The sequence below is a fragment of the Gopherus evgoodei genome, chromosome 7, assembly GCF_007399415.2.
Source record: "Gopherus evgoodei ecotype Sinaloan lineage chromosome 7, rGopEvg1_v1.p, whole genome shotgun sequence".
Lineage (NCBI taxonomy): Eukaryota > Metazoa > Chordata > Testudines > Testudinidae > Gopherus > Gopherus evgoodei.
The window spans coordinates 96,215,058-96,235,052 of NC_044328.1; the positions used below are offsets into that span (position 1 = coordinate 96,215,058).

General features: G+C 41.4%; 1 long non-coding RNA gene across 1 annotated transcript; it reads left to right on the forward strand.

Annotated features, from left to right (window-relative positions):
• Positions 1-1,815: 1,815 nt before the first annotated feature.
• Positions 1,816-19,744, forward strand: LOC115655566. The gene is made up of 3 exons (XR_004001418.1): positions 1,816-1,826; positions 2,918-2,920; positions 19,617-19,744. It is a non-coding gene; the product is annotated as an uncharacterized LOC115655566 (long non-coding RNA).
• The last annotated feature ends 251 nt before the right edge of the window (positions 19,745-19,995 follow it).

Consider the following 19,995-nt stretch of genomic DNA (forward strand, 5'->3'; position numbering starts at 1 on the left):
TGCAATAGTGTGGCCAGGGAGATTGAAGTGCTCTCCTGTAGGTTTTTGTATATTGCCATTCCTAATGTCTGATTTGTGTCCATTTATCCTTTTCCATAGAGACTGCCCAGTTTGGCCGATGTACATAGCAGAGGGGCATTGCTGGCATACACTTTGTCCCTCTCAGATTTTGGAAGGCACTTCAGATTCTTAAATCTTGGGTTGAGTGCTGTAGCTATCTTTAGAAATCTCACATTGGTACCTTCTTTGCATTTTGTGAAATCAGCAGTGAAACTGTTCTTTAAAGGAACATGTGCTGGGTCATCATCTGAGACTGCTGTAACATGAAATATATGGCAGAATGCGGGCAAAACCATAGAGCAGGAGACATACAATTCTCCCCCAAGGAGTTTAGTCACAAATCAAATAAATGCATTCTTTTTTTTAACAAGCATTATCAGCATGGAAGCATGTCCTCTGGAATGGTGGCCAAAGCATGAAGGTGCATATGAATGTTTAGCATGTCTGGCATATAAATACCTTGCAATGCTAGCTTCAAAAGTGCCATGCGAACACCTGTTCTCACTTTCTGGTGACATTGTAAATAAGGGGGCAGCACTAGCTCTCATAAATGTAAACAAACTTGTTTGTCTAAGCGACTGGCTGAACAAGAAGTAGGACTGAGTGGACTTTTTTCTTTTTGAGTGCAGTTATGTACCCAAAAAAATATACATCTGTAAATTGCATTTTCATGATAAAGAGGCTCCACGACAGTACTTGAATGAGGTGAACTGAAAAATACTATTTCTTTTGTTTATCATTTTTATAATGCAAATATTTGTAATAAAAAATATAAAGAGAGCACAGTACACTTTGTATTCCGTGTTGTAATTGAAATCAGTATATTTTAAGATGTAGAAAAACATCCAAAATATTCAATACATTTCAATTGGTATTTTGTTTTACAGTGAAATTAATCAAGATTAATTTTTTTGAGTTAATCACATGAGTTAACTGTGAGTAATTGACAGGCCTAATAGTCTGCCTATTATTTTTTTAAAGTCTTTTCCACTAACTCAAACATGTTGAACTACTCTCCTGGGAAAGCAGTTATTTTATAAAGAGATACAGAAACATCATAAATCCTCTGTCAGTTGCAATGAAGTAGAAGCTAAGTATTTTCTGCTTAAGAGGCATAGCGGACAAGTTTCTTTTGTTATAAATATCATATTGCATCCTTGAAATGATTGCAAAGTGTGAAGATCTTTGCAAAAAATAAATTGTTTTGATCCTTGTATTCATCCCATTACAAGAGTTGTGTGTACACACAAGAAAATCTGAGCATACATGGGTGGTGTCACACACTGAGGGATAGATGGTGTGACCTAGTGTTCAGAGTAAAACGAGAGGGCAGAGCTGGAGCAGTGGTCAGGAGACAAGCCAATGGTTGGAGCCAGGAGTTAGGAATCAGGACTAGAGCAGTAATGGAGCAGGCAAGGAGCACAGCAAGGGCAGGACAGGATGGAGGTCTGGCACAGCTGTGGGCATGGAATGTGTTGAGCAGCTGCTGTGCTGCTGTTGCTACAGGGATTAACTAGCAATCTGTTGGCTTTTCTGACCAGTCAGGGAGCAGTCACTTAATGAGGGTTTATCTGGCCCAGCTGAGCTCATTTGATTGCTAGACAATCAAGCCCAGAGGCAGCTGAGTTCCTTAGCGGTAGTTAGATACCTGTCTTTATGCTGTTTTCCCTCATTTGCACATACAGTTGTGGTGGCTGTCTCTGCAAATTTAGGTACTAATGCATTCCCCTCCCTCAAGTAGGATTCTGCCTTCTGTGTATTTGGCAGTAGATGCAGAAATCCAGTGAAAATATTGACCTCAGAAAATAATTTGTCAACATTTTAATTTTTCAATAGATTGGTTGAATTCATCTGGTGTTGCTGTTTGATTAATCTAAAAGTTTTATGCACCATTGCATTTAAAATGTCTAAATTCCATTCTGCTGACACGATTTTAGCAGGGCTCAATCAGCTTAAAAGATTCAAAGCTAAATTTGTCTGATAAACAAAAATGTAAGAACTTGAGGTGAGTAATGTTCCTTGCTGGTTCCACAAGTCAGATGTTGCCAGGGCAGCTACAGATTTCAATGTGAATAGAATGGTTCTGATGTTAGTTAGTGGGCCAAATTCTGATCTGAGTTGCACCTGTTCTGACTCCAGCACCTTGTGGGGTTGTAAATGAGCCCAATTTTATTCAAGTTGTTGTAAATGCTGTGGAAGGGTTTACATTTCAAGAGGTTCTTGAAAGCGGAGGATGGACTAACTTACCTGGAGCTTGGCAGTTGATTAAATTCAATAAGTTGTATGGTTTTGGTCATCTTTACTTTCTTATTTCTTCTAATCTATCTATTCTGGGTACTTATATAACCCCCATTACTGTAGTATCTGTGCTCTTCATAATATTTTATCTTCACAACAGTCGTGCAGTACGAAAGTGCTGTTATTGTTATCCCTAATTTACAGCTGGGTAACCAAGGCAAAAGAAGATGAGGAGACTGGCCCAAGATCATGGAAGAATCCACTCCTGGCTTACAGGGCCCAGGCTTCTCAACCCATAAGCAATGGTGTTATGAAACTCATACACTGCCAGTATATAGGGACACAGACAGTTGCACACTCATCATTACCCTTTTCAGAGAGAATTGAGGATCTAATGTGATGCTGCAGGAAATGTCCTTTTTGATCACCTTGCAAGTGCTAGTGATATCAAAGGGTCCTTTTGCATACCATACCCCAGAATCGTTACTGTAAACAGGCACTGTAGTAAAACCAAAACATATAACGTTAAAAACCTTAATGTCTGAGTCTAATCTACAGAACTTTGTTTAATAGGAGCAGAACAATGTTTTGTGCAAGGTTGGCAGTTTAAACTGGCGAGGCAGTATCAGCTGACAGTATGAACTCGGACACTGATTTTTGGATACATTAAAGTTCTGGGTACCAGTGGCTAAAGTGACATTTATCTTGCCTGGAACCATGAGAGAGGGTGCCTTTATGTGCAAAAAGATACATTTTGAGGAGTCCAAGTCCTGGATATCCAGGGAACACCCAACAAAAGACTGGTTATCAAACATCCAGGTGCATTGGCCCTGTAGCTTGCAGATGTATTGGATTTGCCCCTTTTGTTCTATAATGGGGTAATGTACTCTATTATGGTCATTTTTCTTTAAAAGCAATTAACAACACACTCCTCTTTTCTTCCTTCCAGATGATGTAGCAATAGTCCTTGAGAACATAGGTGTAGATTGATACTACCCCTTTAAGCACCAAGTCCAGAAGTAACTCCCATTCATCAGCTTTTACCTGGCCCTTCACTTCTGCCTGAGGAGTAAGTTCATCGTACCCAGAGGAGTCCTTATTTTTTAAATCATAAACTCCATCAGTATAATTATACTCCTTATATTCAAACACAGGCTGTTGCCATTTATATAGAACAGATTCATTAATTAAACAAAACCAGTGCTCGTTCTCCTTCACAATGATATTGCCAGTGCTGCGGCTAATGAAGCACAGTTCCATAAAAACTATGTACAGGTGAATGGACTTCATGGACATCTTCCCTCCTGCAAAAGGAAGACAAAACAGAAATCAGAAACAAAGTCCTCTTTATGGGGGTTGACAATTATCTTTCAGTGAATCTTGGTTTTCAATTCTGCACCTCCAGCTCTTGAGCTGAGTGGAATGAAACCATTTTTGCAGTTTCTTACATCCAGACTTGATCTTGACCAGGTAGGTGGTTGGGCTTGTCTTGTTCACAATGGGTATTGGTTCTACCCACTGTGGGCTGAGGGGATGGCGTTTTTCAGAATAGTAGAGAAACAGCACCTTGTCCCCAATGTCCCATTCTGTACAGCGCAAATTAGCATTTAGTCTTTGGTTGACCTTATGAGAGGTACTCTTAAGGTTAGCGCCTGCCATGGCTCTTTAAACAGAGCTGATAGTGTCCAGGAGATTCCAGATATAGTGGTCTATGTTAACTCAGGGACAATACTCATCTGTGGGCACTCCTCCTTGCACCCACCGGTACTCAGGAATCCGCATTGGCCTACCAGTAAGGACCTTATGGGGCGTGTTCCCATGAGTGTCCATAGTTGATTGAAGAATTGTCAGGATTAGTGGAAGCTTTGCATCTCAGTTCTTTCCTGTGATCTCAATCACTTTTCTTAATGAGGTCTTTAAAATGAGGTTAGTGCGTTCCACGAGTCCCAGTGACTGGGAGTGCCCGGCGACATGAAACCACTGGTGAATTCCCAAAGCTGCACACTCCTGCTTCATGAGCTCCCTTGGTCAGAGTCTATTATATGTGACAGACCAAACCTGCTAAATGCTTGCTCCAGAAGGACATGAGCGGTGGTGCTGGCAGTGCAATTTTTGGTGGGGTAAGCCTCCACCCACTTGGTAAATGGGTCTACCAGGACCAGGCAGTAGATGTTACCTCTACCTGTCTGGGTTAGTGGCCCAATAAAGTCTATTTGCACCCAGTGCCATGGTCTGTTGACTGGCTGATATAGCACTGGACCTTTTCACACCCGGTGGTCTGGGTTGCTCTGTGCACATCTAAGGCAATTGTTGATGTGCTCCTCCATGTCCTTCTGTGCACTAGACCAACAACCATCAGCAATCTTTGCATAGTCTTTTCAGGGCCAAAATGTCCCTGCTGGTGGGCAAGCTTTACCATTTCCAGCCTTAGGGATGCCGGAATCACCAGCAATGGCATCTGATCACTGTCCTGTTTAGTGGCCATGAAGAGGTCCATCTTGTGTTGAGAGATATGGTAAGCTCTATGTTGACCTTTCTGTAGGAGCTCCCTAATCTCTGTGTCTTTTTGTTATAGTAGTCTGATGTCCAAATGGTTATGGACCTCTTTGGGATGGACTTTACTGAGGATGTGGTTCACCTTGTCCCACAAGGTTTCTGATCCCAGAAGCGCCGCCTGCTTTGCCACCTTATCAGCCCTGTTATAGCACTGAGACTTCTGCCTGGTTCTGCTGATGAGTGCAGAGCTTGAAAAGGTAAGTATCACCAATGCATTGCTCTGCCAGGTGCCAGGCATGCAGAAGGTAGCCAGAGTATGCAACGGGCTTGTTGTCTGCTGACAGCATCCCTCATTCTTTCCACACTATCATCCAGTCTATTAGGGTGTGCAGTACGCAGTCTGAGTCAGTGCAGATTGTTATGGTGGTGGCTGGCTCAGCTGATTCAAGAGCTGCGATTACAGCCACCACCTCTGTGACCTGTGCTGAATGATATCTGACTGTACCGTGAATCACCTTGTCTGTGTTTACCTGGAGAGCAGCAAAGCTGGTGACTGGCTTGCCTTCATGATGGAAGCTGCTCCCATCTACCACCTAGATGTCACGGTGGTACTGCTTGGCAGTCTCGTAGCAGGTTTCAAGCTAGAAAGGGGATTTAATTGCAGGGATAGTAATGTCTGGCAATGGGCGATTATGATCTTGACCACTGACACAAAGTTCAAAAGATGCAGCAGCAGGTGTGGTTATCTGTCTTCTCTACCTCCACTTCTCTGTTTAGCCACAACAAAGTCCAACCAGTGAGCTGTGGGTTGCTCACCCTTCCAGAATTGGTCCGACCTGAAAGGACATACTGCACAGAAATATCTGTGGTCTTTAATATGACAGGTGCCACCCCAGTTAAAAACTCCCAATGTTGGAGGGCCCACACCAGTGCAAAAACATTCTTTTCACATTTGGAGAACTGCTTCTCCACCTCGGTTAGTACTTTTGACCCGTAAGCAACTGGTTTGATTGAAGTACCTGCCTGCTGAAGCAATACAGCACTAATGGCCATGTCCGTCATGACAAGCTGTAGGTGGAAAGGTTTATTCACTTGGGGGTATTCCAAAGCAGGTGCTGTCATCAGGGCTTGCTTCAATTTAAATATGGACTGCTGTTCTTGTTCCCCCCCATCTCTAGAGTTGGTTTTTCCAAAGGAGCTTGTATAGCGGCTTGGCGATCTCGGAGTACTGGTGAATAAATTCTCTCAAGAATCCAACCACCCCCAAGAATGACTGCAGTGTGCTGACATCCGTGGGCGCAGGTAATTTATCGATTAAGTCTATTTGCGCTGCATCAGGCTTTCTAACACAGGTAAGGTGCAGGTAAGACAATGTTATTGCCCTCTGGATCCGATGAATCTTGGTCTGTCGCCCACACAAACAATACTTGGCTGCCTCTTGAATGGACAGCAAGAATGTCCATTTTGTCCATTTGCACTTATCATAAATAGATAAGTAAGAGTTAACAGAACAGAAGTACTTCATCTCTCTTTTGCCTGTAAGGGTTAACGAGATCAGTGAGCCAGGCTGTCACCTGACCAGAGGACCAATCAGGGGACAGGATACTTTCAAATCTTGAGGGAGGGAAGTTTGTGTGTGTGCTGTTAGTTTTTGGTTGTTCACTCTGGGGGCTCAGAGGGACCAGACGTGCAACCAGGTTTCTCTCCAATCTCCCTGATACAGGTTCTTATAGATTCAAAATAGTGAGTACTAGGTAGATAAAGCGAGTTAGGCTTATGCTTGTTTTCTTTATTTGCAAATATGTATTTGGCTGGGAGGAGTTCAAGTTTGTATTTTGCTGAAAGGATTTTAATTTGGTACTTGTATACTTAGGCTGGGAGGGTATTCCCAGTGTATATAGCTGAAAGACCCTGTACCTATTCCATCTTAAATTTACAAAGATAATTTTTACCTTTGTTCTCTCTTTAATTAAAAGCTTTTCTTGTTTAAGAACCTGATTGGTTTTTTTTTATTCTGGTGAGACCCCAGGGAACTGGGTCTGGATTCACCAGGGAATTGGTGGGAAGAAAGGAGGGAAGGGGGAGAGAGAGGTTAATTTTCTCTCTGTGTTAGGAATACTTTCTCTCTCAGGGAGAGTCTGGGAGGGAGAGAGAGAAGGAGGAGGGGAGGTAAATTTTCCTCACTGTTTAAAGATTCAAGGAGTTTGAATCACAGTGATCTTCCAGGGTAATCCAGGGAGGGGAAGCCTGGGAGAGGCAATGGTGAGGGAAAGGGTTTACTTTCCTTGTGTTAAGATTCAGAAGGTCTGGGTCTTGGGGGTCCCCGGGCAAGGTTTTGGGGGGACCAGTGTGTACCAGGCACTGGAATTCCTGGTTGGTGGCAACGCTACAGGTTCTAAGCTGGTAATTGAGCTTAGAGGAATTCATGCTGCTACCCCATCTTTTGAACGCTAAGGTTCAGAGTGGGGAATTATACCATGACAAAAACAATTAAATGGAAAAGGTTTAAGAAATCATGCATGCCTGGCACAGACCGATAGATAAGTATATACTACAATCTCTCTGTTCCATCAGTTTGACCACCTCTCAGTTTACAATAGTATTTATTATTCATGACCATTAGTTTTTCCCAGTACTGAAGAAAGTGTAGGACTATTAATGCACTCAGAGCTGTCATTTGAGGCTATTTAATTAGCTCTTCAAGTCAGGGAGTGTCTCGTTGCATTAGGCACTGTTCAAATATATAACAGTGAGTCTAGTGCTTCTAGGCTAGGTGCTGCCACAATACACATAACTGATGTTGTTAAAGTGATGGTCATTTGTGAACGGCATTAACGTGGCATGATGCTAACATGCTGAAGGGATGCTCTTCATAGAATCATAGAAGATTAGGTTGGAAGAAACCTCAGGAAGTCATCTAGTTCAACCCTCTCCTCAAAGCAGCCCCAGCCCCAACTAAATGTCATACCTCATTGTTTGCTGGCATTCCTGACATTGCATTGCAGAACCTATATGTGGTTCAGTATGCACCTTCCAGGACCTTGTCTGCAAACCCTTATATACAAGTAGCCTCACTGAATAGGTTTGCTAGACTTTAGTACCAACAAACATTAAAGCATGTGAGTAACTTTATGCCCATTGGTAATGCCCTTGAAGTCCCAGGGACCACTCACATGCTTAGAGTTAAGCATGAGCATGTAGGCAGAATGACATTTCAGCATGAGGAGGGACATAGACCATCCCACTGGGAAAGCAGAAAAGGCTTGGTTAGAAAAAACACCTTATGCACATGCATACCCCAAAAGCTCTTCTCTTAAGTATAGGACTGTGCATTTCAAATCTGTGCCATTCTTTTATAATTAGGGGGGAAAAAGTTTTGTGTTTTGGCTCTGGATATGTTATTGAAGGCTGGTATGCTACACTCAGTTTCCTTCAACTTTCTGAAATTACAGTATTTATCTTTTCTAAAGTTGCCACACTCTTGTGTTATTCAAAATGTTTTGTCATTTCACTGGGATGCCATAAATATGCTTGGCTGCTGCATGCAGTCTTATGAATCCCATCTGCGTGTGTTTGTGATCTAACCAGATTTTAATCCATTTAATTTGATGAGTAGTTCTGTTCTTTTTAGCAGGAGGAACTCTGATGTCCCAGTGCTCAGAACTTGTACAGTGCTGCTTTGTAGCTATACCAACCTCAGTAGCACAATTTTTAACATAACTGGGGTTGAAATTCACACATGGGCAGAAGGCTTAAGTGGGCTTACATGTTGGAAAAGAGGCGGTTTATACTACAAAGTTTTGCCGATCTAGCTATGTCAGCTAAGAGTGTGGGAAAAAGTCACCCCCTCGAGCCAACACAGCTATGCCGACACCTCCTCTCCTCCTGGGTAGATACAACTATGCTAATAGAAGAGTGCATAGCTAATCTCATTCGCCAAGGTGATATAGCTATGCTGGTGCAAGAATCTTATATAGCAGGGGTCAGCAACCTTTCAGAAGTGGCATGCTGAGTCTTCATTTATTCACTCTAATTTAAGGTTTCGCGTGCCAGTAATACATTTTAACGTTTTTAGAAAGTCTCTTTCTATAAGTCTATAATATATAACTAAAGTATTGTTGTATGTAAAGTAAATAAAGTTTTTAAAATGTTTAAGAAGCTTCATTTAAAATTAAATTAAAATGCAGAGCCCCCTAGACTGGTGGCCAGGACTCAGGCAGTGTGAGTGCCACTGAAAATCAGCTTGTGTGCTGCCTTTGGCACACGTGTCGTAGGTTGTCTATCCCTGCTATATAGCTATACTGGCCAAGGCTTTATAGTGTAGACAAGCCCTAAGTCTTGTGCTAGCCCTCTGCACAGGGGTAAATTTCATGCTAGATCTCTTGTATTTCATCAGAGCACATGTCTGTTCTTCATTACAATGCAAGAAATTACTCCTCTTCTTTTTCCATATCCTTTTTTTGTCTTATGGTCTTCCCATGTACTCACTGACAGACTGACATAATGGAATGATCTCATATGTGGTGATGTTACAATTTGGAAACTGTGGAATAACACAAGAAACCAATTTTTTACTTTAAACTTCAAACACAATTTTTACTGAAATAGCCTGCCTTTGGCGTCCTTCCTCACACAGTGTTTTAAACAGTTCAGATTTTTTTTTAATGGTCACCAAGCCCCGTAGTTCAGACACATTTAGAGCATGAGACTTACCGGTTTATGATGTAAGTAGCCTCCAGCAGTCAACTGGATCCAAAGAACAGTAAGTTCCTCAAGTTTCCTAAAAGTACAAATAGAAAAATATATAGGATTACAGCTCCTATTTTGACTACTCAAGCTTGTGTAAACTAAATTCATGTTACAGGGTCAATGGAAATGGCTGTTTGAACTAAGTTTCAAGCTACCTACTAAGGCTTTTTGTGCTAGAGATGGTGGCACATTTTACTATTCCTTGCAGAAATCACTGATCGTTTCTAGTTGAGTTTTGTTTTGAAATACAGATCTAACCTAGTTTGTACCAAGCACTGAAAAAGAGTGAAATGAAAGGAATGTTGAAGTTTTGCTTCACAGCGTAAGTAAATAATAGAGTTTCATGGTACAGTTCTGCTTTATCCAATGTCAAAGTGGATACAGGTTCTGTCCTCCCCTGGTGGGGTAGCTTGACAAACTCTCTTGGTTAGACATTTCCCATCCCATGTGAGGCTAAGTTTAAATGAGCTGTCTGCTTGCTTGTGGTTTATTCCATTTCAATGCATACAAAAAGGAAAATAAATGTTGAAATTAAAAACACTCATGTCAATGCACCCCACTCTCTCAACGAAACCAGTAGACACTATCAGAGACGGGTCGGGTGTAACTTTACAAATGCTTTTCAGCTGGTGTTTGTATTTACCTTAATGTCTGGAGTAGTTTGTGTCTATTTCCTATAGGACTTCAATCTTGCACTGAGAAGTATTGGCTCCAGTGGGAGACTGGTTCCGGATGAGTGGGTGTGCAGAGTGAGTGTGTGTATATGTGTGTTCATGCACACAGGTTTATGTATAACAATTGAGTGTTTGTATACACATTTATGTTTATTACATGTATTTTGTTGCATCCACCATGACCTATCTAAGATACCATATGAATTTATTTTTGCTCTTTTCTATTTAAAAGGGATTCCAGGCCTCCCTCTAATTCTAATGATCTTTGAGGAGGGAAGTGATAAGCAATTCCCTCTCCACCTGTGCAGCAGGAATGGTGCAGAGCTGCTTCTGCTGCAATCTTTTTCCTGATGGTCTTGGGGAAAACACACAAAATGCAGCCACTTCCTCTGATAAAATGAAGCAAAATGCATCCTGCTCACCCATCTGGCCACATAGACAGTTCAGTTAATTTTGGAAACCCAAGCTAATATTATGTGACTAGGTGGACAATTGCAACTAGCCAACCTAGCTTGAAATGTGCTTAAGTGATGCAGAAATTTGCCACAATTTTTTAAAGGCATCCTAATAGGATCCAACATTATTTTAAAAATCTAAATTTTGTCAAATTACAGCACTCTGCATATCACACTTTTTGTGAACACCAAAACAGGCAGTTTTGATTTTAAAAAATAGCTACCGGTATCCATTCTAGTAATGAGAATAAATCTTTACCAATCAGATAAACTCATTGCGTGTAGGCTATGATCTTAGTCCGGTTCTTAGCTGTAGGTATCCCCATCACATTAACTGCTACCCCAATTAGCAAATAGTCCGCACCCTTTGTGACTGATAGCAGACTGACCAAAAGACTGAATGGGCAGGGAATGTGATTTACTTGCTCTAGAGATGATCTCTCCTGCACAGTTATATGGCAACATGAGGAATCTTGCACTGCAAATGCCTGTATTTTCTGTTATGTCAGTAAATGATAGTCTTTCAGGCTGTCAATCTGGCACATTTCATAAGGGACGAATTGATTTATAAACTTATAAAAAAAAATTATTGCTCCTAAACTGAGATTTAAGATGGAATGTTGCCAGGAGAAAAATATATGACCCAAATACATTGTAAATCTATGAAAATAGGGCTTTATAACTCAGCCGCTGATGCATCTAAATCTAAAACAGGAAAGGGAATGAAGTATTAAACTTCCAGTTAACCTACCTCATTTGTTTTTTACTGTGTGACTGGTAATCTGAATACAAAAAAGTTCATAATTCAGATAAAATAAAACAAAAAAAGCAGTTTACTGAACTTCAGAAAAACAAAGGACCAGAAACTCAGTTTACACAAAATGGTGTAGCTCCATTGACTTCAAAAACTAAAACAGATTTTGTGTGTTGCATATTAATTATATGGCTTCTCTGTGGTATACAATGGCAACCGATTTGATCTAGGAGTATACTGGGATATGCTGTCATAGAAGGACAAAGGACTATACAGAGGGGTCACACATAAATGCATCTATAAATAAAGTATAAAATGTATTTCAGTGGGATATAATATCTGGTGAAGTACTTACATTGTAACTGAATAAACAGATAACATTCCTGGAAATACGTTTGCTTGTTCTGTTTATATTCTGAGTAGAGCTGGTCAAAAAACAGGTAATATTGTTTTGCTAACGTTGTCTCCTTTTTTAAGATCAAAGCTTTGAAAATTTTCAACAAGCTCTTTGTGAAGTACCATTCAATGAGACAATTGATGTGTTATCCATGGTCATCCATTTCTGGAAACGCTGATTTGTTCACTCAGTCAGCTTCATAGACACGAATCTGACCAGCTTGACCTGTAGCCATTCTCACTCCATTTAATATATCTATACCAAGGTAAGACACACATTGCTTTGATTTGCATGATTCCACTTATATTTCACATTGGTCCATCTACATGTAGTAACAAATACTGTAATACTTACTGGAGAGTCTCTCTGAATTCACAGATAGGTAGCTCTGATATTATCGAGAGTCGGAGGAACAAAAGAGAAAGAGGGAAGCCAGTGCTGAATTCCCATCTCCATTCCATACAAAGGCGCTCCTGAAACCCCTTTCTGGCCCCAGCCACTACAAAAAATATATTGTCAGAAAAGATTATGAATTCCTGCACTATGTACCATGTGTATCTACATTTCTATCTGTGTATATTGCAATAAAACAACATGCACAAGGTTATAAAAATAGCCTGGAAGTGATTGACATGCTAATAATGCTCAATCAAGTCAATAATGCTCATGTAACAAGCTCCTGAGAAAATAATATTTTTGGTCAATAATACATTTTTTAGAAAGGAACTGTTTGTTTTTAATTAACCTCATATTTAGCTATTTAGTCATGCCATGTCTATCAGCCACAGTTAAAAAAAACATATGCTGTCTTCAAGGACTCTGTTGTTGCCTTAAACTTTCATCTCTTCCTTCTTGGCTCTCTTTTCTGCATTCCACCTTGGCAGATTTGAAAGGATTGGGGCATATCACAGCTTGTCATGTTACTTCCATTCCTGGGCTCATCCTCCATAAGAACAGCATTAGGTGATCCTTGTATGACAGAGCATCCTATTATGTTATGACACTCAGTCAAGGTGAACCTGCTGTAAGTATTTAGAACAATACAGTGTTTCCAAAGCTGTCATTCTGCATTTGTTTTGCCATTGGCTGACAGAATTAGATTTTAATCCATTAAGTGTTCCAAAAAAGCTAGTAGTGAGGAATTCTGTGATACATAAAATAAAACTGAGCAGGACAGGCATTGTTGACAAATTCCTGATGGAGACAAAAGGGTCCGATGAGCTTGAGGCTCCTCTAGAGACCTGATGTTAAGAAGCGGGTGGTTGTTTTTTTGAAAATGGGAAAATGTATAGGCTCATAAGGAAAAAAAATAGATTTTTAGCTACTAGCCAAGATGAGAAATCTAGCTGAAAGAATTTGAAACAACCATGAGCTGTCATTTTGCCATTCAGTTTCCTAAAACTCACCAATGATTGGATGATTAATGACAGGACTAAGGACTGGAATACTTTACCCTTAAAGATCTATATTTGCATTCTTTGAACATTTCTGATGTTATTCAGATGTGTGCTGTCAAGGGTTCTAACTGCTAGACCACTGCATATGCTATTTGCTGAGCGCCAGAAACAGTGACATTAAGGATATAATGCCCAACATTCACACTGGAATGATCTCAAGTTCCTCCATTGTGCAGAGAATGGTTATTCCAAGAGAAACACTTTGGTCTGTACTTTTCTTTTTTTTAAACCTTCCTTTCCTTCTAGATTATGTACTGCATTTGATCCATGGAACCTGGCCATGAATTAAGAAATTTTACTAGACTAAAAATGTTCCTTTCTTCTCATAACCTGTTTGAAGGATAACATGACCTGAGTCTTCCATAAACTCCAGAATTCAACTCCATTTCCTCAAAAAAAGCAAACTTTCAAAGAAAGAGGTGGAACAATCAACTTAATGCAAATAAACATTCAAACAAAGGCAAATTCAAACATTTAACAGTTCGGCTTTACAGTATTGTATCAATTAAAAGAGAGAATAAATCAAATGCTGAATTCAAAACAAAGCTACTGTATTTTATTTTCATCTGTAGTTTTTCTGATGTTCTAACAGCCCTGCCACCTTTTCATATGTAGAAATTTGGGTTATTACTAATAGTGACCTTCTAAAAATTGAACTGAGTGCTGAGATGAGGCGGTAGAAGAAGTGATTGTTCTCCAGGATGGAAGAGCTGCCAAAATGAGATGTCTTCAGCTTTTCAAGACATCTGGCACTCTTGCTTTTTGAAAGTTTCTTCCAGTTAAATATATATAGTTCATAGCTTGGTCCAGCATGAACCTGATTCATTTAGCACAAACTTGATGTTGCAGTAAAGCTAAGTCATCAGCACTATAAGAGAGAACTGTAATAGTAATAAAAAGTCCTGTGGCACCTTATAGACTAACAGATGTATTGGAGCATAAGCTTTCGTGGGTGAATACCCACTTGGTCAGATGCATAACATGCATCGAAAGCTTATGCTTCAATACGTCTGTTAGTCAATAACAGGAGTCAGCAACCTTTTGGAAGTGCTGTGCCGAGTCTTCATTTTTTCACTCCGATTTAAGATTTCGTGTGCCAGTAATACATGTTAATGTTTTTAGAAGGTCTTTTTCTATGTCTATAATATATAACTAAACTATTGTTGTGTGTAAAGTAAATAAGGTTTTTAAAACATTGAAGAAGCTTCATTTAAAATTACATTAAAATGCAGAGCCCCCTAGACCAGTGGCCAGGACCTGGGCAGTGTGAGTGCCACTGATAATCAGCTCGCATGCCGCCTTCAGCACTCGTGCCATAGGTTGCCTACTCCTGGTCTATAAGGTGCCATAGAACTCTTTGTTGCTTTTTACAGATCCAGACTAACATGGCTACCCCTCTGATACTTGTAATAGTAATGCATTTTTAATGATATAGCACAGGATAATATAGTTCTATAGCCCAACAGGAAATACATCCGTCATCACAAGGAATCTGTCACAAGATTCTAAACTGTATTCAGTACAGCATATGGGTAAGTGTACTACCACACAGTTCTATGCTGCCACCCCTCCTGTTCATTGAGCATGTGAGACCACTTGCAGGCGCAGTGAGGGAGTCTGGGCTGTGGTACTGTCACAGAGTGGATGGCATATAGCTGTACTTCTTTTTTTAATCAGGCCAAAAATTATATATATAAAAAGTTTTATTTATAATACCAAATGTGTCAAGTACCATGATCTGCATGATGCTGAGGGAGATCACCAAAAACAGATGTCTAAACTAATGCTTCATGATTCCTCATGTGAGGATGGTAGCAGAACACCTGCACTGGCTAGTTAGTCACTGAAGCAACTAAAAAAACTTTCACAAGTGCACTGTTCTGAAACAAACAATAGAATTCAGACCTCTCTCTTTTCATCCCTTATACATTTTGCAGGTCTGTCTTTGTTCCTGACTGCAAATTCTTTATAGGTGTCTGGACAACAATAGGTTATTAGTGTTCACGTTCTGTTGGTAATGGATGGAATAGAAAGAACAGGGTTGGAGAATGATTTAGAACATATTGCTGTGGAAGCTGGTGAACTCGTGGTAAAGCCTTATTGCAGACCTCTTGCATTCCACTTCTGTCCCATGATATTTCTGGGACCTTAACCCTTAAGTAATACTGGTAAGCAGCAGTCTTGCAGATACCGTGAATGGTAAACTACCTTAGAGCTGGCATTTACTGGAAAGAATAGATGGTGCACTGCTGTACAGCAGTTCTAAACATTGTCTTACAAAAAAAAAATTAAAGGTCCTCCTTTGTTCTTGCAATATGCTCTACCATTTTGTCCAGAATTAATAACCAAACACTTTTGCATTAATACTCTTTCACCTGAACACAATCCAATCCAACAGAAACTTGCAGCACAAGCCAGTGTTTGTGTGTGATAAGGTGAAAAACAGAGTTCAGTTTTGAGTTTGCCAGGTGAAAAATAAGTGAAAACAATATATCTTAAACTTGATGGAAATCCCTGATTATGTCCTCTAGAAGCATTAATGATTCTTAAAAGTGAGCTAGAGTAGTGTGGTTTTCAACATGGTACGTAGGGAATGAATGAACAGAACTCCCTTATAGTAGGGGTTTATGCATGTTCTGGTTCTTGCCGGCCTGCTACCATTCTGAAATGAAATTAAAGTATCATTGTCTCAGAGGTCTGTGGAAAGCACGTCTGTCTATATTTTGCAGCTTTAGTAGTTTGGTTTGCCTTTTGTTTGGCTTTTCTAAGGCATGAAGAAGATACTTGCCACTTTGCTTTTGGCTCTGACTGAGACCTGAACTGAACCTTATCAGCTATTTTATCCTTTGGAAAGCGATCCATCACAAACCTTTCACTTGCAGTGGTGGTTTGTAAACCATACTGTACCTTTCTTTTTCCTGACATTTTCTGGCTGCTTTCTCTTGTGTGAGTAGTTTGTGGAGCTTTGCCATAAATTGCATTGTAAGCTCAAGTCAATATTTAGGGCCAAATACTTTCACCTCTGCATAAAGTGTGAGTGAAAGTATTGTGTACAGAGGTTTCCCAGGAGTAGACCAGATCTACCCACCAGGGCTGCAGTAATATCCCCCTGGCCTGTGCTCCCTTCTAAAGTTTGGCTGGCGTAAGCACCAGCTATATCCCAACCCTCCAATCCCTATTACTGTTCCTTGGCATTCAGGATTTTGCAGCATCCCCTGGCACCACCTCTTCAAAGCCTGCACCCCTACACAGAATGCAGCCCTGCTTGTTGGCAGAGAAAGTGGCCTGTGAGCATGCTGTCCAAATAGTCCTCGTGGTAAACAAAATTTGCATTTAGTGCTTCTACGCATCATGGAGGAAGAATGGGGATAGGGGATCTTCCCTGTTTTATCTCCAGCATCACATCCTTCACTTGCACTAGTGTGAAGTAGTTGTGTGTAGTAACTAAACAGCACAAATGATCCCCAGCTTTCCTCCTTTCTGATCCCTGAGCTGAAATGAAATCACTTTTTTTTTCTTTGCTTAGATTTCGTATAACTGTTTAGGTTTTGCAAATGCAATAAACTCTGGGCTCTCGTGTGTCCTTGAAAGGATGAGAGGCAGAGAGAAGGACTAAAGCTTGACAGCACATCTTAGCAAATGACTAACAACATACATGAATTCCACAACCAAAGTTAATTGTGACACTTCAGTAAATTTAGAAAAGCTCCTACCATACTCAAGCAAACTCTCATTTAACTGTCATGTTCTTTTTCTGTATTTCCTTCTCATCACTGCTAATTATTCAAATTTTTGTATGTAAATATAAGCTCTTAACTTTCCTATTGGGCTGTCCCTCTTGCTTGGTTAATTAAATTATTCTGTAACAACCATAGTAGCATCCATAGTAGTGATTTGTTATATCCCTAACTTTAAACTGAGATATTATCTGAGGCATGTGCCAACTCCCATTGAAGTCAATGGAAAAACTTCAGTGAGAACCAGATAGAGGGTCCTCCTCTTCCATGCTCAGAGTCTAGGGGTATGTCTACATTACGGGATTATTCTGATTTTACATAAACCCGTTTTGTAAAACAGATTGTATAAAGTCAAGTGCATGCGGCCACACTAAGCACATTAATTCGGCGGTGTGCGTCCATGTACCGAGGGTACCGTTTATTTCTGGAGTGTTGCACTGTGGGTAGCTATCCTGTAGCTATCCCATAGTTCCCGCAGTCTCCTCCGCCCATTGGAATTCTGGGTTGAGACCCCAATGCATGATGGTGCAAAAACAGAGTCACGGGTGATTCTGGGTAAATGTCGTCACTCTTTCCTTCCTCCATGAAAGCAACGGCAGACAATCATTTCGCGCTTCTTTTCCCTGGATTGCCCTGGCAGATGCCATAGCACGGCAACCATGGAGCCCGCTCAGCTTTTTTTTACTGTCACCGTATGACTACTGGATGTTGCTAACAGAGGCAGTACTGCAGCACTACACAGCAGTATTCATTTGTCTTTGCAAGATAGCAGAGACGGTTATCAGTCGTTCTGTACCGTCTGCTGCTGTCATGGGTGCCCCTGGCTGAGGTCGGCCAGGGGCGCAAAGACAAAAATGGGAACGACTCCCCGAGTCAATCCCTCCTTTATGGTATCTAAAAATAGTCAGTCCTGCCTAGAATATGGGGCAAGTGCACTAGAGAACCAGAGAGCACAGCCGCTCCATATCAGATCCCGCAGAAATGATGAGCTACATGCCATTCTAGGGGGTGCCCCTGCAACAGCCCCACCAGTTGTTTCCCTGCTCCCCCAACCCTCCTGGGCTACCATTGCAGTGTCCCCCCATTTGTGTGATGAAGTAATAAAGAATGCACGAATAGAAAACATTGACTTGTTAGTGAGATAAAATGAGGGCGAGGCAGCCTCCAGCTGCTATGATAGTCCAGGCAGTACAGAATCTTTTCTTTACACATGAAAGGGAGGGGGCTGAAAGAGCTCAGCCCCCAGTTGCTATGATGAAGACGGTTACCAGACGTTCTGTACCATCGACTGGGAATGACCAGGAGTCATTCCTATTTTTACCCAGGCGCCCCCGGCCAACCTCACCTGAGGCCAGCCAGGAGCACTCACGGGCTGATGATGACGACCGATAGCAGTCATATTGTACCATCTGCCACCGGGGAGGGGAGTGGAGAAGATACTGCTGTTCACTGCTGCAGCATCGCGTCTACCAGCAGCATTCAGTAGACATAGGGTGACATTGAAAAAAGTCAAGAAATGATTTTTTTCCCTTTTCTTTCACGGGGCGGAGGGGGGTAAATTAACGAGCTATACCCTGAACCACCCCGGATATTGTGTTTGACCCTACAGGCATTGGGAGCTCAGCCAAGAATGCAAATACTTTTTGAAGACTGCTGGGGACTGTGGGATAGCTGGAGTCCTCAGTACCCCCTCTCTCCCTCCATAAGCATCCATTTGATTCTTTGGCTTTCCATTACACTTGTCACGCATCACTGTGCTGTGGATTCTGTATCATAGCCTGGAGAGTTTTTTCAAATGCTTTGGCATTTTGTCTTCTGTAATGGAGCTCTGATAGAACAGATTTGTCTCCCCATACAGTGGTCAGATCCAGTATCTCCTGTACGGTCCATGCTGGAGCTCTTTTTGGATTTGGGACTGCATCGCCACCCGTGCTGATCAGAGTTCCACGCTGGACTAACAGGAAATGCAATTCAAAAGTTCGTGGGGCTTTTCCTGTCTACCTGGCCACTGCATCCGAGTCTAGATTGCTGTCCAGAGCGGTCACAATGGTGCACTGTGGGATACCGCCTGGAGGCCAATACCGTCGATTTGCAGCCACACTAACCCTAATCCGATATGGTAATACCGATTTCAGCGCTACTCCTCTCGTCGGGGAGGAGTACAGAAACCGGTTTAAAGAGCCTTTTATATCGATATAAAGGGCCTTGTTGTGTGGACGGGTGCAGCGTTAAATCAATTTAACACTGCTAAAATTGATTTAAACGCGTAGTGTAGATCAGGCCTAAATGATTGCCATATCTGGGGTCAGGAAGGAATTTTCCCCCAGGGTCAGATTGACAGAGACCCTGGGGCTTTTCACCTTCCTCTGCAGCACGGAGGCACGAGTCATTTGCAGGTTTCAACTAGTGTAAATGGTGGATTCTCTGTAACTTGCAGTCTTTAAATTGTGATTTGAGGACATCAGTAACTCAGTCAGAGGTTATGCATCTATTACAGGAGTGGGTGGGTGAGGTTCTGTGGCCTGAAATATGCAGGAGGTCAGACTAAATGATCATGATGGTCCCTTCTGACCTTAAAATCTGACTGCATGAGTAGAAGGGGGGAAGGGATAGCTCAGTGTTTTGAGCATTGGGCTGCTAACCCCAGAGTTGTGAGCTGCTCAATCCTTGAGCAGGCCATTTAGGAAACTGGGCTTAAAAAAAAAGAAGTCTGGGGATTTGCCCTGCTCTGAGCAGGGAGTTGGACTAGATGATCTCCTGAGGTCCCTTCCAACCCTGACGTTCTATGATTAATTATTAGATTAACCAGCAATCCTTGAAAAGTAAATCTAGCCAAAGTAGAGGACTGTCAAATGGAGGGCTTGCTAAAATAGTGCATATTCCATGGTAGGCAGACAGGTCTGGTAGGCAGTCAACATGTAACTGTTGATAGTGGAGAAGGGCACATGACTCTCCACATGTCACCTTTGGATCTAGAA